The 6,624-nt window shown below is 48.6% G+C and overlaps 1 long non-coding RNA gene across 1 annotated transcript; it reads left to right on the top strand.

The window, feature by feature from the left end:
* The first annotated feature begins 1,371 nt into the window (after positions 1 to 1,371).
* LOC115293269 lies at positions 1,372 to 6,205 on the top strand. Its single transcript, XR_003909459.1, has 3 exons — positions 1,372 to 1,412; positions 2,148 to 2,385; positions 4,819 to 6,205. It is a non-coding gene; the product is annotated as an uncharacterized LOC115293269 (long non-coding RNA).
* The last annotated feature ends 419 nt before the right edge of the window (positions 6,206 to 6,624 follow it).

Genomic DNA, 6,624 nt, shown 5'->3' with positions numbered 1-6,624 from the left:
CACGTGGGGTGGCCCCCACATTGAAAGTTGCAATTTGTTTGCTTAAGAATTAATTCCTGAGCATCTACCATGTTCTGACCTGGTCCTGGTTACAAGTGACACTAACAAATCCAAAAAGATTTCTGCTCTTCCAGAGATGACCTACGAATTATAGAAGACCTACAATAAGCAATTAAGCAAGAAAATACTCTTTGGTGGCAAGTGCTCCTTAAAGCATGGTGACCCAGTGAAGACTAGCTATTCTACATTTGGTAGTGAGGAAACGGCCTTCTGGAGAGGTGACATTTAAGCTGAGGCCTGAATGTTGAAGAGTCACAGGTGGAGAATTGGGGGAAGGAGAAGTGGGCTGAATGGCCACATGACCTCACATGTGGACACAGTCTTGCCTTCAACCAGTTTGCAACTGATGCTTCTCACATGGATGATTCTAGGTTGCATGGTCTGAACCACAGCAGAACTTTGAAAAACTTCATGGTTCTACTGAGCAACAGAAGGCCAGATAGTTTAAAATACAAAATAAACACTTCAGGCAGGAGCTCTCTGCTCACCAATAAATGGGACTATCTCTGTCGTGAAGGGATGTATTTTATTTTAGCAGTTAGATTTCTTCCTGCTGTGTTTTCAATTCAGCCTCATTTAAGAGGAAGGACCTGGGGCACCTGGCTAGCTCAGTCGGTTAAGCCTCCGACTTTTGCTCAAGTCAGATCTCACATTCGTGGGTTCAAGCCCCGCGTCAGGCTCTGTGCTGACAGCTAGCTCAGAGCCTGGAGCCTGCTTCCGGTTCTGTGTCCCCTTCTCTCTCTGCCCCTCCCCCTCTCATGCTCTGTCTCTCTCTGTATCAAAAATAAATAAAATATTAAAAAATTAAAAGAAAAAAGATGAAGAACCGTGAAACTAGAAGTTCTGAGCCTTCAGCTCCCTCACCTGTATAAAATAGAAATTGGGTTATAATCTCATTTCCTTCTGTCTCTGATGTGTTTTTGTTTTGATGATTAGCTGATATGTGTAGCACAGTACTTTCTGCTTCACCTCATTTCAAATGCTTTTGTGAGATCAATTTACATCTGAACTCCAAGCATAGCTTAAAGGAGATGTTCGCTTTGTAATCAGAGGACACAATAGTTCTTCAGATTTTCTTAGATAGTAAATGTGTTTGATAACATCGTAAAAGGTGTTATTTTTTTTAACAATGAAGTAATCCCTTTTTAAAAATTTTTAAAAAATATTTATTTTTGAGAGACAGCATAAGCAGAGGAGCAGCAGAGAGGAGACACAGAATCTGAAGCAGGCTCCAGGCTCTGAACTGTCAGCACAGAGCCCAACGCGGGGCTCGAACCCAGGAACCACAAGATCATGCCCTGAGCCGAAGTCGGACGCTCAACCAACTGAGCCACTCGGGTGCCCCATAAAAGGTATTATTTTCTTAAAAAGTTATAATGGGTCGCTGCTGCTATATAGAAATGCAATTGGTTTTTAAAAGAATTTCAAGCTTTTATCTAGTGATCTTGCTACCCTCATTAATTCTAATAGAAAATCCAACATGATCAGTTGATAAACTAGGTGCTTCATCACACCATCACATGTAAAGAGTGACAGTTTTAAATCGCACCATTCCTCCGAGGTTTATTCCTCTTTCTGGCTTGCTGGTGTGGCTAGAACTTCCTCAGTAGGGGTGAGGGTGGGGCAGCACATATCTGTCCCCCTTGCTCAGCTGAGTTGCCCAGCAGGCGGGGGGGGGGGGTGCTGGAGTCTGCAGGCCCAGGATTTGCATGTCTTGTGGTTGCTGTTGGGAGATGTGAACAGCTATGGGTGGTACCGTGGGGACCAAAAGCACGTGTCCCCCTCCCCCCATGACTTATATTTGGGTGTCATGTGATAGCTCTCCTGTCATACGCTATCAGGAGAGGAGACTTAGACTCTGCCTTTTCACGGGAGGATTGCCAGAGAATTTGTGGGTATGTTTAAAGCCACCTCAGTTGGTCCTCCGGCCCAAATCAGTTACATTTTCCCCTTCACACATTTCTGAAATCCAGCTGGGCACGGGATGCCAGTCCCATGACTGGGACTCAGCTTCCCTGACTGGGAATCATTCTCCATCGGTTCTTGGATATATCCTGAGTCATCCTTCTTTTCCATCACGGCCACAGACTTGTGACTCTTCTGTGCCTCCTGGTTTCCCCTGTGGGAATGACAGTGTCCGTGGCAGTTGGCTTGAGGCTGTATGACTACATGGGGGACAGACTTACCTCTATGGCACATGGATCTTCTGGCCTGTGTTAACGATCAGCACTTGAGACACTACAGCCAACGAGCCTTGGTCACCCTGGAACTTGACTGACAGGCCGAGATCTTGGGCCTCAGGCCTGAACCCGGATACCTTTATCAGTAAGACTTTGATGGGTCTGGAGAGGGCGGGAGTGTATTTTGCATAGGCCTAGTGGCCGGAGTATCTGAAGACGCACCCACACGTTGAGGCTGAGCAGACAAACCAGTTGGGGGACGGTCCCTGTGGGGCTTGTCTATCTCCACGCGACCTCCTTACATAGGCTTTGTAGCACAGCATCTTGGGGTTGGTGAGATTTCATTCATGTCAGCTGAATCCTCCTAAAGCGTACGTCCCAAGAGAAGCAGCAGGTAAAGACGTGTCCTCTTTTATGCCCTGGCCTTCCCAGCTGGTATCACTTCTGCCACATTCTGTTAGAAGTGGAGTCACTATGGCTGACCCATATTCACGGGAATTAGAGTTCACCTTTTTTATGGGAGGGGTTATCAGGAAGTTGCAACACTTTTTATTTTTTTAATGTTTATATTGAGAGAGAAAGAGCACGCGTGGGGGAGGGGCAGAGAGAATCCCAAGCAGACTCGGCACTGTCGGCCTGACACGGAGCTAGATGTCATGAACCATGAGATCATGACCTGAGCCGAAACCAAGAGTTGGATGGTCAACTGGCTGAACCACGGATGTGCCCCAAGAGGTTGCAATGTTTATTATTGTTTTTTTAAGGTTATTTATTTTGAGAGAAGGGTGAGTAGAGAGAGGGAGAGAATCCCAAATAGGCTCCAGACTGTCAGGGCAGAGCCCAACATGGGGCTCGATCCCACAAACCGGGAGATCATGACCTGAGCTAAAACCAAGAGTTGGACACTCATCCAATGGAGCCACCAGGCACCCCAAGAAGTTCAACTTTTTAAAACTACCACACACGCTGAGTTGCAAAGGAGGCTGGGGAACAGATTCTGTAGCTTAGCATGGACCGCATGCTACAACTTAGGGGAATTCTATTATAAAAGAAAAAGAACAAATTGTCGAAGGGCAGATTCCCAGGGGATGGTTAGCAGTCTCCACCATAGGCAGCTTTGCAGAGAGATTAAAGGTAAAGCCAGGTTGTCATCGATGAAGATATTATGAACTAGGAGGAAGGTCATTTCAGGCAAGAGAAGTATCTGGGTGGAGGGACACCTGGAAAAAGGACTAAGAGGGTCATATGTGTGTGTTGACACGAGAAGTGTCTAATCAGACAAAGGTGATGGTGTAGTGGTAAGCGACAGGTACAGCCATGTAATGAGGAAAGTATTTGGACTTCGGAGAGCTTTGTGATATGAATTCTCTGTCCCCTGTAGTTTTGTTGTTTTTAGCCAAGTGTGATTAGATAAAAGTCACTGCAGTTCCTCAAGCCCTTGAGTGACTTTGCAGCAGCTTCCATCACGATACCAAGTCTGCCTCCCCCCTTCTTGGCTCTGGTCTGGCACCGGGTCTGGCTTTGGCCAGTAGAATATGGCAGACTTAACATTGTTTGAATGATTTGTTGCGCAGCAAAGCTGTGACAGCAAGTTAAAGAACTTGCTTTCTAAATCTCTGTATCGTGAGTGAAAAAACAGGTCGGCCAGCACCTCTACTGGGAGGCCACGATGGGGGCAGGATGCTGGCGCACGAGGCCTGAATGTTCTGAGCAAATGGCAAAATAATGTCATTGATCACATCAGAGAGAGAGGATACGGGAAAGACACAAAGGAGGAATTACTTAGAAATCCCTATCCTGCCCATTTTTGGCTCATGGATTTTCCTCGGTCATGTGTTCCACTGGACTGTGTTCACACAAGTCACAAATCTGCATTTTTTTTGGCTCCGCTGTCTTTGAAAACTCTCACCCTCACACTCTTGCTTTCTGGAACCTTCAACACGTTAGCAGCTGGCTGGATTGCCACTGCTGTTGCAATCAATTTGCTTCATATATTTGCATGTTTTACCTCCAACTAAACTCCAAACAACTTAAGACAATCCTTCTATTTCCTTTGCAAACCCCACTGAGACACTGTGGGGTTTTTTTTTCAATCCAAGCAAGAATTTAGTAAATATTTAGTAAATTAAAGTCATCTGAGTATGTTGTGGTTGATGTTGACCTGTGGGGTTGTCTTACTTCTAATCAGGAGGCCTATTAAACCTCCTCAACGTCAAGTCACTGAGTAAACTTTTAGAACAGTTCCCCCAAGAGATCAGAGTTCCCAGAACCCCTCAGTCTCCTTTCTGGCTGCCTAGGGGCAGTCCACCCTGTTTATGTCTCAAGCTGCTAATCAACTGTAATCCTGTTCTTACTTGAAAGAGAAAAAAAGAGTCTCTGGGAAAACTAAAGATAGAAACAAATGATACATTTTGAAAACCTCTTTCATTTTCCCACAGAAACTCCCCTCCCCCCCCCCAAAAGTGCTTTAAGCTTCCTAAGTATCTCTTTACTTGCTTTAGAGGTTTTCTTAGGAAGAAGATGCACATTTTTTTGATTGCAAAATTGGTGACTGACGTGTCCTTTCTGTGGTGTGCAGGCACCAGCTTTCGGGAGCCAACCCCAAGTCCCATCCAGCTCCACATTCGGCGACGTCCCCGTGGAGCCTGGAAGGAGCCACGGTGGGAACACGGACGCCGTGAAAACCAGCCACCGCTCCAAAGCAGGACTGTTTCCTCGTGGAGGACCGGTGGGTAGACGTTTGCCAGCACACCCCTGCCTGAGCTCCAGGTACCTGGGAATCCTAGCTTGCTTCTTCTTGAGCACAGAGACGGAGTTTCCCAGGGAAACATCAGTCACCTTTCTCACTGCCGGGCAGAATACTCTGAAGTTGGGGGGAGGAGCTGATAAAACGGGGACCAAATGAAATCGTGAGCAAGAGCGGTGCTGGGTAGGGAAGAGAGAGGCACGAGGCAAGGCTAGAGGCAGGTGGGGCAGAGAGCACAGCCCTGGAGTAGAGATTCAGATTTTGGGGAGGCAGGGCGCTTTCAGGAGGAGGGGGATATGTTTGGGTATTTTATAAAGATCCCTCCAGATGTCTGGTGTGTGGACAGCATGTATGAGCGGGTGGGGGGAGGGGATTACTTAGAAATCCCCGTTCTGCACTGAGGCGGTAGAGCACGGAGGCCAAGCAAGGTGCTGTCTGGGGCTAGGATAAGGGGGTTAGAGCGGCTGCTGACCTTTGCCCCAGCACCCACCCCACCCTGCCTCCACCTCCACCCCTGCACTTCTGCTGCATCCAGGGCCGTCCTGGATCAACAACAAATTAGGGAAAGAGTCTAAAGGTCCATCAACTGGCCATGGATAAAGAAGTGGTGTGGGTATACGCATACATACATGCACATACACACACACACACGATGGAATATTAAAAAGAAAGAAATCTTGCTCTTTGCAACATGGATGGAACTAGGGTATGTTACGCTAAGCGAAATACGTCAGAAGAACCCGCGCTCTCACTCACAGAGGCGCTCCCCTCTGCCGTGCGGCAGGGCTGGTGCTCCTTCACCCGGACCCTCCCGGGACATCGCGGTCACCTCTCTGCCTGCTTCAGGCAGGCACGATGCTGGGTTTCTTGGGACATGTGGAGGGAGGCCAGGGGCTTCCGTCCCCGGGCTGACTGCTCACGTAGAAAGGCGAGGTGACGCTGAGCCAGTGTGTGCTGGTGAGGAATTCGGGGAGGGAAGGACGGCAGGCAGAGCGCTCGTTCAAGATAGCGGACAAGCAATGCTTAAAGCGACCACCTCGAAACCGGGGGCTCTATTCCTTGGGTAGAACGTGGAAGCAGAATCCTGATTATAATGGACCAGGGTGAGACCGTTCTATGGCTCTGCAACATGTTACAGCTGGGGAAAGCGGGGGAAGGGTGCCCGGGTCTCCCCGTACCTGCTGATGCAACTTCTGCATCTGTATTGTTTCTAAATAAAACACTAAGACAAATGAAATGAAGCTGCTGCCATGTAAAGACCTGTGTGTAGAGACCGGAGTTCTGGCTTTGGTGCTGCTGCAGGGCCCAAGCTGAGGCACTCTGCCTTGCTTAGCCGGCTTGCTTCATGTACAACCGGAGAAGGGAGGTGGCCTTCTGCGGTGCGGGAAGTCACAGAGCGGATCCTGAGTGGTGAGCAGGGCAGAGGCCCTCCGGCCAGCTTCCCTGTGGGCCGGAAATGAAAGCAACAACACACACCTTCCTTCTCAGCTCAAGGTCACAGGCACTCAGCATCAGCTGCCTTCAGGGGACTTCCCAGACCCTGGAGTGTGAAAGCACTCTGGGCATAAGCAGAGGGGAGATTCAGAGGTAAGAGAAAGGGACCCCCGGGGGCCTGGTGCCACTTGTGCCCCATGTCTG

The sequence above is a fragment of the Suricata suricatta genome, chromosome 6 (assembly GCF_006229205.1).
Source record: "Suricata suricatta isolate VVHF042 chromosome 6, meerkat_22Aug2017_6uvM2_HiC, whole genome shotgun sequence".
Classification (NCBI taxonomy): Eukaryota; Metazoa; Chordata; class Mammalia; order Carnivora; family Herpestidae; genus Suricata; species Suricata suricatta.
The sequence above is the reverse complement of the archived record's forward strand: the minus strand, read 5'-3'. Positions and strand labels throughout refer to the sequence as shown.